The following is a 13,343-nucleotide window of genomic DNA, read 5'->3' as shown; positions in this document are numbered from 1 at the left end:
TTACAAGTGATTATTGAGTGAGTACTCTTGTGCAAAGCCTGTAAGGAAGTGAAGGAAGAGAAGTACCAGAGAAGAAGGTAAAACAAAGCGCAGTTACTTGACATCTAACTTCAGCCTAATCCATTAATGGCACCAAAGGGTTTTACCACCCAAGTGCCCTCCATCTTCAGTTGAGAGCTGTTAGAAGCCAATACTAACAACAGCTGGGGATGAGTGCACCATTAGTAAAGCAGAGCTATGCTACGACTCTACAGAGTTTATTACAATCTCTAAAATATTGGGGTTAATTTTCTTATCCTCTCCCGTGCTGGGCAATAAAATTGCTAGCTGTCCTCAAGGCATTAATCTGACTTGAAATAGCACCATCAGTATATACGAAATCTCACCTGTAAGTAACTGCTTCTCTGGGCTACCAATTTTTTGGTTATTGATCTTCTGCTTCTTTATTTGTCAAAATACATTGTTTGAATTACTGTATGTGTAGAATAAGTTTTTATATCTAGTGAGATTTTATAAAATCATTCTTTCTCAAATATTTATTGGGGATTAGTAGGCATTTTAACTTTTAAATAAATTTACTCAGACTGTGAAGTTGTATCAAAAATATTAACTTACAAATTCAATACAATGTCAACAAAAGTTGACGTTGTATTGAATTTGTAAGTTAATCTGTACAGAAATCACATTCTTACCGTACTGAGTATCCCTATCCAGGAATGTATTCTATTTATTTAGGTCTTCCTTGTAACTTAAAGTTGTGTTATTAGTTCCATATGGATCTATCAATTTCTGTTAACTTTCCCTTATTTTCTAGTGCTTATTACTATTCTTTATGGGACCAGTTGCCCAATTCTATTTTTAATTGGTTTTTTGCTAGGTAAAGGTAGATCTCCAACTTGTATAGTGACACATCATAATCATGTGAAGTCCATAGTTTAAGGTAGGGTTAACTCTTGGTGTTATACAGTCTATGGCTTTGGACAAATGTATAATGACATGTTCCACTAGTCTAGTATCATACAGAGGACTTTTCACTGCCCTAAAATTCCTCTGTCCTCCACCTATTCAACCCCTGGAAACTACTGATCTTTTCACTTTCTCCATAGTTAATCCATAGATTTCCAGAATATCACATGCTTGGAATAATAGAGTATGTAGCCTTTTCACATTGGCTTCTTTCACTTAGTAATACGCAGTTACACTTCCTCCATGTTGTTTCATGTCTTATTTGATAGCTTATTTCTATTTAGTATAGAATAATATTTCATGGTCTGGATGTACCACAGTTTATGTATCCATTCACCTACTACTGAAGCATATCTTGGTTGCTTCCAAGTCTTAGCAATGATGAATAAAGCCACTAGAAACATCCACGTGCTTTGTGTAGACATAAGTTTTCAGTTCCTTTGTGTCAACACCACGAAGCATAACTGCCAGATCATATGGTAAAAGTATGTTTAGCTCTGTAAGAAACTACTGTCTTCCAGAGTGGCTACACCATTTTGCATTCCCACTAGCAATGGAGAGTTTCAGTTACTCCACATTCTTGCCAGCATTCAGTGTTGTCAGTATCCTGAATTTTGGCCATTCTAACAGAAGTGAAGGGATATCTCATTGTTGCTTTACAGAGTATCTTTTCATATGCTCGTCATCTATATATCTTCTTTGGTAAGGTGTCCATTAAGGTCTTTGACTCATTTTTAAATTTTTCTTTTTCTTGTTGAGTTTTAAGAGTTGTATGTGTATTTTGGATAACAGTCCTTTATCAGATGTACGTTTTGCAAATATTATCTCCCAGTCTGTCACTTTTCTTATTCATTTGACAGTGTCTTTTTTAGAACAGGAGTTTTTAATTTTAATGAAGCCCAGCTTATCAATTATTTCTCTCATGGCTTGTGTCCTTGGTGTTGTATCTAAAAAGTCATTGCAAAACGTAGCTACTTAGATGTTCTCCTATGTTATCGCTTCTAGGAGTTTTGTAGTTTTACATTGTACATTTAGGCCTGTGATCCATTTTGAGTTAATTTTTGTGAAGGGTAAAACAAAGTGCAGTTACTTGATTCATTTTTTTGCATGTGATTCCAGTTTGTTCCAGCATCTTTTGTTTAAAAGACTATCTTTGCTCCGCTGTATTGCCTCTTCTCCTTTGTCATAGATTTGTTGACTATATTTATGTGGGTCTATTTCAGGGCTCTGTACTGTTCCATTGATCTACTTGTCTGTTCTTTCACCAATACCACACTGTCTTGAATACTATAGTTTTATAGTAAGTCTTGAAGCTGGGTAATGTCTGCCTTCCACCTTTGTTCTCCTTCAGTTTTCTGCTGCGATACTGGGTCATTTGTCTTTCCACACAAACTTTAGAATCAGTTTGTCAATATACACAAAATAAATTACTGGTATTTTGATTGGGATTTCCTCAGATCTATACATCCAGTTGCGAAGTACTGACATGTTGACAACTGATTGCATCTTCCTATTTATGAATATGGAATCTCTCTCCATTGATGTTGTTTGGCTTTGATTTCTGTCATCAGAGTTCTGTAATCTTCCTCATACAGATCTTGTACATATTTTGTTAGACTTATACTTAAGTATTACATTTTGGGGGTGCTAATGAAAATGGTGTTGTTTTTAATTTCAAAATTTCACTTATTCATTGCTGGTATACAGAAAATGATTGACTTTTGCATATTAGTCTTCTATCCTGCAACCTTGCTATAATTGCTTATTAGTTCCAGGGTTTTGTCACTGTTTTTGATTCTTTGGGGTTTTCTACATAAATGATCATGTCATCTGTGAACAAAGACAGTTTTGCTTTTATATTACCAATCTGTATACCTTTTATTCCCTTTATTTGTCTTATTGTATTAGCTAGGCCTTCCAGTATAATGTTTAAAAGAAGTTGAGGGGGACATCCTTCTCTTGTACCTGATCTGAGTGGTAAAGCTTTGAGTATCTCACCATTAAATATAATGTTAGCTATAAGTTTTTTGTAGGTATCTGTTATCAAGTTCAGGATGTTCCCCTCTATTTCTACCTTACTGAGAGGTTCTTTCATTTGTTTAGTTTTGTTATCATAATGCCTGACGGATTCTGTAAATTCTTTTTCTGCATCTATTCGTATGATCATGTGGTTTTCTTTCTGGTCTGTTGATGTGATGGATTACATTAAGGGATTTTCAAATGTTAAACCGCAGCCTTGCATGCCTGGGATAAATTCTATTTGGTATGTGGTATATAATTCTTTTTGTATATTGTTGGATTTGATTAGCTAATATTTTGTTGAGGATTTTTGCATCTATGTTAATGAGAGATATTGGTCTGTAACTTGTTTTTTTTGTCTTAGCCTGGTTTTGGTATTAGTGTAATGCTGGGCTCATAGAATGAGTTTTGAAGTATTCCCTCTGCTTCTATCCTCTAAAAGAGAATTGGTATAACATCTTACTTAAATATTTAATAGAATTCACCAGTGAATATATCTGGGCCTGGTGCTCTCTGTTGTGCAAGGTTATTAATTATTGATTCAAAGTCTTTAATAGATATAGGCCTATTCAGATTGCCTATTTCATCTTGTACAAAGTTTGGCAGATTATTTTTTCAAGGAACTGGTCCATTTCTGTCAATTTTGTGGCACAGAGTTGTTCAGAACATTCCTTTATTATCCATTTATTGTCTTTGGGATCTGTAGTTATGTCCTCCCTTCCATTTCTGTATGAGCAATTTGTGTCCTCTCTCTTTTTTTCATACTTAGCCTGGGTAGAGGCTTATAAATTGTATTGCCCTTTTCAAAGAACAAGGTTTTGCTTTTGTTCACTTTCTCTACGGATTTCCTGGTTTCAATTTTATCCCCCTTTAAATCTTATTTCTTTTCTTCTGCTTATTTTGGATTTAATTTGCTCCTTTCTAGTTTCCAAAGTTGGATACTTTAATTATTGATTTCTAGATCTTTTTCTTTTCTAGTAAATATATGCACTTAATGCTACAAATTTCACCTCTAGTCACTGCTTTCACATCACTTCCACACATTTCTAAAAACTGTATTTTCATTTAGTTAAAAATATTTTTTAGTTTTTCTTGAGACTTTGCTTTTGACCCATGTTGTATAGAAAGTGTTATTTAATCTCCGCATATGTTGTTATTTTCCAGTTATCTCTGTTACTGATTTCTAGTTTAATTCCATTGTGGTCTCAAAGCAAACATCATACAATTTCTACTATTTTAAATTTGTTAAAATGTTTTGTGGCCCAGAATGTAGTCTATTTTGGTGAATGTTCTGTGTGAACCTGAGAAGAGTGTATATTCTGTTGTCAGATGAAGTAGTCTATAGATGTAGATTATATCCAGGTGATTGTTATTGTTGTTGAGTTCAGCTACGTCCATACGGATTTTCTGCCTGCTGCATCTGTCCATTTCTGATAGAGATGTGTTGAAGCCTCTAACGAGGTAGTGAAAACCTCTATTTCTCCTTGCAGCTCTCTCTTTTTTTCTGTATTTTGATGTTCTCTTGTTAGGCATATACATGTTGAGGATTATTATGTCTTCTTGGAGAACTGACCCCTTTTATCATTATGTGATGCTCTTGTTTATCTGTAATAACTTTCTTTGCTTTCAAGTCTGCCTGTCTGCAATTAATATAGCTACTCTTGCTTTCTTTTGATAAGGTGTCCACATGGTATTTTTTATCAGTTTACTTTTTTGATTCAGAATATATTTTTTGAATGACTTCTTTTTAGGTGGCATAGGAGACCCAATGGTGAATATGATTGACATAACTATTGTTTTCATGAGGCTAAGGACATAGCAGGAGAAAGCAATGATTTCAGGATTTGTATTGGCTTTTGAAGGAGCCCTGCAGTCAAGACAGCAAAATTTAGGAAAAATCTAGACTGAGAGAGACCTACGCCCAGTTACATTTTGTAAATGATATACACAAAACATCTGAGAGGAGATTTGAGACTGTTGTGATATTTTAACTTCATATGGAAACTGGAGTAGACCCCAAGATGAGAACGTAAGAGTTTGCATAAAGGAAGTTCATACGGATTAGTGAGACTAATAAAACTAAAATCTATGGAAGACACTATTGCTCAGAGAAAGAATTTACATGTTACAGAATTTTTTGCATGTTTTCTATCCAAATATAGAAAAGTGCTTATGCACATTTTTGTGAATTATTTTCTTTTCAACTCATCTGCCTTATCCCTTAGGTATATGGTCCCTTGCATTTTCCAGATGAATGCTGGCAGTGTCTTATGATAGCTAGAATATAGGACAAGAAATTATTTATAATGCAGTACATTTCAACAGCAGCAAGAACAGTAAATTTTCCTTTTAAATTAGAAAACTTTAGGTTTTAGTACATTTGTAAATTGTTGGAATCAATAATTTATTCTGCTTACATACGTTGATGGGCCAAGGGAGGATTTTCCTCCTATAAGAAGAGAAATATGACTTTGATCATTGTTTATACAGCAGTAGTAAAAGATCGTCATGTGATAGAGGGCATACTTTAGTTTTCCCATTTTCTATTTCAATAACATTTTCAGAATCACTGAAAACATAGTTCTTTAATTTTAGTTTCTCTTTTTTCTTAATTGAGGTATAATTGACATAACATATCTTAGTTTCAGGTGTACAACATAATGATTTGATATTTGTATATACTGCAAAATGATCACCACAATAAGTCCAGTTAATATCCATCACCATGCAGAGTTACAATTTTCTTTTCCTTAGGATGAGAACTTTCAAAATTAACTCTCTTGGGTACTTTCAATTTTGCAATACAGTATTATTAATTGTAGTCACCATGCTGTACATTAAACCTCTATAACTTACTTTATAACTAGAAATTTGTACCTTTTGACCTTCTTCCCCCATTTCTCCCATCCACCACCTCTGTTCTCTAAATCTGTGAGCGCTAAGTTGGGGGTTTTGTTTGTTTCTTTGTTACGTTTCACATATAAATGAGATCACAGGGTATGTCTTTTTCCTGTCTGACTGACTTCACTTAGCTTAATGCCCTCAAGGTCCATCTCTGTTATTGCAAATGGCAAGATTCCATTCTCTTTTTATGGCTGAATAATACTGCGCCGTATATATACCACAGCTTTTTAACCCATTTATCTATCAGTGGACATTTAGGTTGTTTCCATGTCTTGACTGACTATTGTAAGTAACACTGCAATGAATATGGGATGTATATATCTTTTCAGATTAGTGTTTTTGTTTTCTTGGGATAAAGACCCAGAAGCTGGATTATATGGTAATTCTGTTGTTAATTTTTTGAGAAACCTCCAAGCTGTTTTCCATAAGGGCTGTAACAGTTCCTTTTTTTTTTTTTTTTTTTGTAATAACAGCCCTTCCAGAAGGTATGAGGGGATATCTCATTGTGGTTTCATTTGCACATTGTGTACTGGGTTAATGGAACTGCTATACATATGCCTTTAGCAATGTAATGGTAAGGTGTGAGGGGAGGGAAGTCACAGCCCTGTGATGATTTGTGAGAAGTCGTTTAGTGAACCTACACCTCTGGACTGTGAACTTCACAAGAATTTCTCAGTTCTTCTCCTCCCCATCTCAGTGGGATAGGATAGCTAGAGTAGGCTGGAGTTGGCTACCTCCCTTCTCTCAGGTGGAAGGCTAGAGCTGACTAGAGTTGGGTATTCCCTTTCTGCCAGGTCCACTAGAGTCTGAAAATCCCCAAGAAGGATAAGCTCTGGTTAACTAGTTTCTCTGGTGGGCAGGCCTTGTTAAGAACAGAATGTTCTGGCGTATTCCAAATGGTTCTTTTTTCCGTCCACCTGCTGGAAGCACGCAGGTTTTATCTCCGATGTTTATTATGAGCAGCCTCCTATGGCTGGGTCCCCCTGGAGTTTTTAACTCTCGTACTTGTCTACGCCGAGCCTCAAGCAATGTGTCACAGTTCAGGTTTTCCTACACTTGCACTGGTTCCCAGGGAGGTTTCCACTTGTTAGTATCTGTTCTGTAAGCCTCAACTGCAGTAGTACCTTCGTCTTCCATCTTGGGGGCAGCAGTCTGCCCTGTGTCCTCTCCTCTCTTATGGATCCCAAAAGAGTTGATTTCTTCAGTCTGTTTACCTTTTTCCTTACTGTTAGGATGAAGTGTAGACTTCCAAGCTCCTTACATGTGGAACTAGAAACTGCAAGTCGTAATGCTTGTTTAGCAATTTACAATGTGCAAAGCTCCAATGCAATGAACTTCATGTTGGCTTGCCGGCCCACCTCCACAGTCTATCAATCACTTGCTACTTAAAAAATCTCTTCACTGCCCTCAAGGTAAAGTCCACTCCCTTTTAGAGGCTTTCTTATGCCATCATAAACTTATCACAGATGATCTTACAGCTTTATCTCCTACCATAAGCCCCCCTTCTATATACATTGTAATCCAGGTTCTCTGAAGGAACTGTGCGTTTGAATACCTCTGGTTTTCTCATTGGCTGCTTTGTATGCCTAAAATGCTCTTTCCATTCCTCATTGTTAGTATCTTCCCATCTTTAAAGACCCAGTTAGAATACTTTCTCTTCACAGCCCTTTTCCCATAGCCCTTTGTAAATGTCTGCACCAAGAGAGATTTTGAAATGCATTACTATCCTTTATGCATCTATCTGTCCTGCTAGGCTATTATCGTCTTATGGTGAGTCACTGTGTTTTCTCATCTTTTGGATCAGCATTCTGACATTCTTAATGAATACCTGAGTAGATGCTTACTCTTATGATCTGGATTTTGAAGTATAAGAAGGAAGTGTGATTTGGCTTCTCAAACCATTACCACACCGTGAAGTCAAAGAACAGAACAGAGGCTACCTGAGTGTGTGCCCATTACCTGCCTAGGAGAAGCCTTCTATAACACTGATAACTTGGATGTTCCTGACATGCGAAGTACGACAGAAAGAAGGATAATGATTGATTGATTGGCATCAGATATGACTTCTTAAATGGTTCAGGCATCCTATGGTCAGGAGGGAAGCCTTAAATGGTTCAGGCATCCTATGGTCAGGAGGGAAGCAAATGTTCTTTATTAATTTTATTTTTGGCTGCATTGGGTCTTCGTTGCTGGGCGTGGGCTTTCTCTAGTTGCGGTGAGTGGGGCTACTGTTTGTTGTGGTGCACAGGCTTCTCATTACAGTGGCTTCTCTCGTTGTGGAGCACAGGCTTCAGTAGGTGGGGCGCACAGGCTTAGCTGCGCCGCGGCATGTGGGATCTTCCCGGACCAGGGCTTGAACCGTGTCCCCTGCACTGGCGGGCAGATTCTTAACCACTGTGCCACCAGGGAAGGCCACACATGTTCTTTAGAAACAGAAGTTCCTAGTGAATTATTGGAGCTAGCCACGATTACCAAGATTATTTGAATACTTAGAAGAACACTGGTTCTCAAGTATTCTTATAATCCCCTTATTCTTGGAGAAGGAGAGAGTAGAACTGGCCATTTGCTTTTACTCATGTGCCTTCCAAATTGTGACTCACAGAACTCCAAGGGAAAGCTTCCTCTGCCTACCCTGGGCTGAGTTAAGTGATCTCACGTCACCGTGTAATCATGGTATTCCATTCATGGACTTACTACCTTGTATTCTGCCTATTGTTCACACACTGTGGATTTCTCAAAAGACCTTGTGTTTCAGTCATCATTTATTCCTACTTCCTAACACAGTTCCAGGCGAATTATCAGCATTCACTAATATGTGTTAGATGAAAGCATCAACCAATTAACCAATATAATAAAATTTAAGATCACAGACCAAGGATTATAAAACCTACCTCGAGGATTATAAAACCTACCTCGGTGCTTAAACAGTCCCTTTCTTATGTCTAGGATAAAATACCAACATTAAAAAATTAGAATCCTCAATGTAAAAGTTAACTTTTCTGCCCTCAGCCTTACACAAGCCTGTTGTTTATCATTGGCTAAACAGGGTTAAGCTATTCTGCTGTTGGGAAACTAGAAATAACGTACAGAGAGAATACATGGAGGAAAACAACAAATACCGTATAAGCCACATTCTTTCCTCAAAAGCTGACACAAAGTCACCAACTCAGAAATATTTTTTACAGCTTGCTACATCTTTGAATATCTGGTGCACAGTTTAGTTTCTATTTTTCTCAGTTTTCGTTTGTTTGCTTATAGTGTTTGTTTGTTGTTTATACTCTGGCCAGGTTGCCGAGCTCTCTGAGGAAACGTGGATGCAGCCCAGTGGTCGTGTGAAGAAGCCTTATCCATCCATCAGCCCCACCCACGTGAAGAGCACAACAGCGACGGGTGAGTTTGAGGCCTGCCGGAGCCTCCACTCCCAGACTGGGGCTCCTCTTGGGAGCAGTAGCTAGCTCATGACCCTCAGACCCTGTTCTGGTTCCAAAGGCCTGATGCAGTTGGCCTGTCACAGTGCACAAAGCCAGCGGGTGCTGGTCCAGTTGCAGTTTATGCAAACTAAGGCAGTGAGCAGCCTCAGCGGCCCTCCCTGGTGGTCCTGATCGGCATGAGGGGAGAATGTGAGTCAGGGGTCTCCAGGCCAGCAGTCCAAGCCACCCTGTGGCTCTGGGTTTCATAAAGACATTCTTGGGGCCCCGAGATAAGAAACAGAGTCTAAAAGTATTTGGGGAGAACAAGTATCCTAGGACAGATATGCAGTTTCTCTGAATAAGACGATCTGCTTTTAAATCTTGAGTACCCTTGAAAGAAGAAAATGGCCATGGATTTGATACTGTTGCTTTCAGGCAGACCCCATAAAATAATAACTGTTGAAAGATATTTAAAAAGTAAGGATGTAGAATCCAAAGATGTGAGTGAACTACAATACCATGTAAATATTGTGAGGGCTATGAAAACAAGATGCATTACTCTACTCTAAATTTCTTGGTAGCTATGACTGGAATATACAGAGTAAGGAACTACTATCTATGTAAGAGGAACAAAAACCTCTTCCAGGACATTTTTGAGCCAGCTGATGAGTTTGGCAGTACACTGAGGTACACCTGTTCTCTGTAGTTCTTTTCCCCTCAGGCTCTTACCTAGCAACAACCAAAATTTTCTCTTTACTGGTTAGTGCACTGTGATACAGTTTGTCATCCTCCCTCCAGAACCTAGTTAAGTGTCATGCTTTGCGTACAGGGAATGCACAACTTTGCTACCTTTATAAAGAAAAGGGTATAAAAGGTTCAGGTTTAAAAGGATTTGAACTGGATGGACTGAAGCACCAGATCTAAAACTACTGAGCAGTTACTTTCAGGGGGTTGGAATAAAAGCACATATATTGTTAGCAAGTTTAAAATGATCAGAATGTTTATTTTTACAGACTTACTTACAAGGATGGTTAAATGGATTAATACATGTAAAAAGCCATGCACCTAATTACCAGCAGTAGATTCTTGTTATTGTGGACGTTCTAGAGAAGGCCTGTGCTAGTCACTTGGAACTCAGAGCAGAAATACAATTCCTGCAGGAGAGTTCTCTAGAAATGGAGATGAGAAGGACAGGGCCAAGTTCTTTCCTTGCATACCTGAGAGGTACTTGGTTCGCATTTCTGTAGGGCCCAATAGTAGTCACTTGTGACTCTGACTTACTCTGACATCAACTTGGAAGCTGCCACTCTCAGCTTTCAAGTGGATGTGAAGTACAGAGATGAATCGTTCTTTTAGTCGTAAACAGCTTTAAAGATACCTTTACACAGGATAAATTTAGCAGGAGTAGCAAGCGATAAATGAGGGTTATAAAAATTTAGGAATCTTACTTACCCTAATTGATGGCTCTCACAAGAGGACTCGTAACTTTTTTCTTAGTTGCCTCTTTACTTTCTTCAGTGCCTGAAGTCTTAAAATGGCAGAGAGTTTGGAGGGGGTTTTTGTAAAGTTAATTAATTGTGCCCTGAATTACTTTAAGGAGTCTGCTGAGTGATGGGCCCACTGAAGGGGGTCGATACCATTTAATGTTCACTAGGGGATAATGGTCATAAAATGGTGCCAAAAGACCAGCATTAAGTCCGTGCAAGAACAGCTTGTCAGGAACAGCTCTAAAGATCAGTTGCTTGTGGCAATTAAAACAATTGAAAATGACCTGGTATTACATGCTGCAACACTGCTCCCAGTATGAACAAACTTTCTCTCCATTAGTGATTTTCGATCTCATACCAAGCACTGCCATTTATTTTTCTTAGGTACCTTTACTAGGGCTGTCTGTGTACTTCTAACAGGATATTATTAATATTTATCCTATTATTATCTCATACAACATTTCATGCTTACAGCACTTTGCAATCTTAACTAATTAATCTTTATGTTCTGCCTAAAAGTTTTCCCTTTTAGAGTTAGGCAAACTGAGTTGGGAGTGGTTAAGAATGGGCCATCAGGAAAACGATAAATCTCATAGTCTGGGTTTAGGGCTTTTTTTCCCCTAGGAAGTAAAATTAATGGAACTTTGAAATCTAGATGACCGTCCCTCCACCCCCAGAAAAAAGGTAACTGGAATGATTTTTTAATGCAATTTAATTTACTCTTTAGATTAGGCCCCAAGAAGGACTTCTTAAAAAATATATCATACTTGAGGAAAGAGAATAGAAAGAAGTTTAGTGGGGTTTTTTTTAGTGTTGAAACTAGTAAACTAAATTTTACTCAGTGCACATATTTTTTGAAAAATTTGCACATAGTTTGTTTTAGAGCAGTAATTATAATATCAAGACTACCTGATAGCTACCAGACAAATGTCAGGTACTTTACAAACATGATCAACCTATAGCACTAGTGTGGCAAATGTGGTATTTACCCACATTTACTGATAAAGCAACTGAAACTTAGAGAGTTTAAGTGACTTGCTAATGACCAGAAAGTGAGTAAAAGACAATTCTAGAATTCAAACCCAAATCTGTCTGTCCCCAGAGTCCTTAGATTTTATACTACAAAAATGCTAGTTCTCAGGTATAACAGAAAATCTCCAGTTAACAAAATCTGTACTTGACTCAACAATGATCTGCTCTTTCTAATCCACTGGAACTCGAGACAGTCCTGAAGGCCACACTACACATCTTAAATGTGCCTTCTTTAGATTGGCCATTTCTACCCTGTAACAGAGATCCTACCCACCCCGGCCCCGACCCGGTCAGAACGCACACCTCCCGCCTCCCTACATTCCTTCCCCAGAAACCTCAACTCGTTGCGGAGCCCTTGCTCCTGCAAATCTGATTTCATCACTGCCAAGGGAGGCCCACCCTAACCTGAATAGCTCTGTTACCTGCTGTCCCATACTTACCATTACTTTCAGGAGTAAAGCTGTCCCAGTTTTAAACAGTGGACTTAAAATAGAAATTTTAAACTAAACTTAATGAACTGAGGATGATATACATACAGATCCAGTTATGACGTCACTGCCGTCCTCACTCTCCTCCTCCATCTCTTCTTCATCTCATCATTCCAAGCTTTTAATGCATGACACAATAATAGGAAATGTTATTTTATATATTCAGAGGGATTCGACTAATTCAATTTTGTCTGGGTGACTGGTATTTATTCTAAAATGATTACTCTCTGTATCCCCATTGGAAGTTTTAAATAATGCGAGGCACACTGGGGAAAGGCCCTGCTGCTAGTAGGAGATTTGTCATGGGGAGACCATGTGTTGACAACACATATGCTTTACAGGGTAGACAGCTGACCCAGGTGCAAGTGGAGAACAAAATCCATGGTTAAGCTTACTGGTAAATGTCATGCTTGTCTCAGTCAGCTCGGGCTGCCATAACAAAATACCATATACAGGAAGTAGATGGTACTCACAGTTCCGGACGCCGAGAAGTCCAAAGTCATGGTGCTGGCCAATACTGTTCCCAGATGAGGTCCGTTTTCCTGGCTTGCAGGCAGCCATCTCCTCACTGTGTCCTCACAGGGTGGAAAGAGAGAGGAATCAAGTTTTCTTATGTCTCTTCTAATAGGGCACTGATCCCATCATAGCACACTAGCCCCACCCTCCTAATTACCTACGAAAGGCCCAGTAGAGAAGGAAAATATTTTTCCCTGTATCTTTCTGAGTTCTTCAATGAGGCCCTGGTAAGAAAAGCCAGATTAACAAGAGAAAAACAGAAGTTTATTAACATGGGAGATAAATGAATTACTCCCCAAGGTGGCCTAGAATTCAGAATTAAATATCATCAAGAATAGGGAAAGGGGAGGGAGGATGTAGCCCTCTCAGGGGAGAGTAAATGGTTTCTAGGAAAGATGTATAGGCCCTTGTAAGAATGGATGGGAGGTGTGACAGTTTGTGTGTGGTGTCAACACTCAGCCTTCCCTGGTTGATGGCCAGGGAGGGGATTTATGACGACAATTTCGTTCCTTTTGGACGAT

At 38.4% G+C, this 13,343-nt stretch overlaps 1 protein-coding gene and 1 long non-coding RNA gene across 4 annotated transcripts in view; one reads left to right on the top strand and one right to left on the bottom strand.

Moving 5' to 3' along the window:
- Nucleotides 1-13,343, top strand: part of ARL4A (ARF like GTPase 4A) — a 978,493-nt gene that overhangs the window by 948,604 nt on the left and 16,546 nt on the right. For both annotated transcript variants that reach the window (XR_013829837.1, XR_013829838.1), the window contains one exon: nt 9,177-9,279. The gene's annotated coding sequence lies outside the window, so the exon portion shown is untranslated. The remainder of the gene's footprint in view (nt 1-9,176; nt 9,280-13,343) is intronic.
- The window catches only part of LOC307191800, a 156,614-nt gene continuing 152,930 nt past the window's right edge, over nt 9,660-13,343 (bottom strand). The window contains exons 6-8 of one of the 2 annotated variants that reach the window (XR_013829850.1): nt 12,780-12,881; nt 12,355-12,424; nt 9,660-10,827 (exon numbers count right to left, since the gene is read on the bottom strand). This is a non-coding gene — a long non-coding RNA (uncharacterized lncRNA). The remainder of the gene's footprint in view (nt 10,828-12,354; nt 12,425-12,779; nt 12,882-13,343) is intronic. The other variant, XR_013829851.1, reaches the window with a different exon arrangement.

The sequence above is a fragment of the Stenella coeruleoalba genome, assembly GCF_951394435.1.
Source record: "Stenella coeruleoalba genome assembly, chromosome: 9".
Lineage (NCBI taxonomy): Eukaryota > Metazoa > Chordata > Mammalia > Artiodactyla > Delphinidae > Stenella > Stenella coeruleoalba.
The sequence above is the reverse complement of the archived record's forward strand: the minus strand, read 5'-3'. Positions and strand labels throughout refer to the sequence as shown.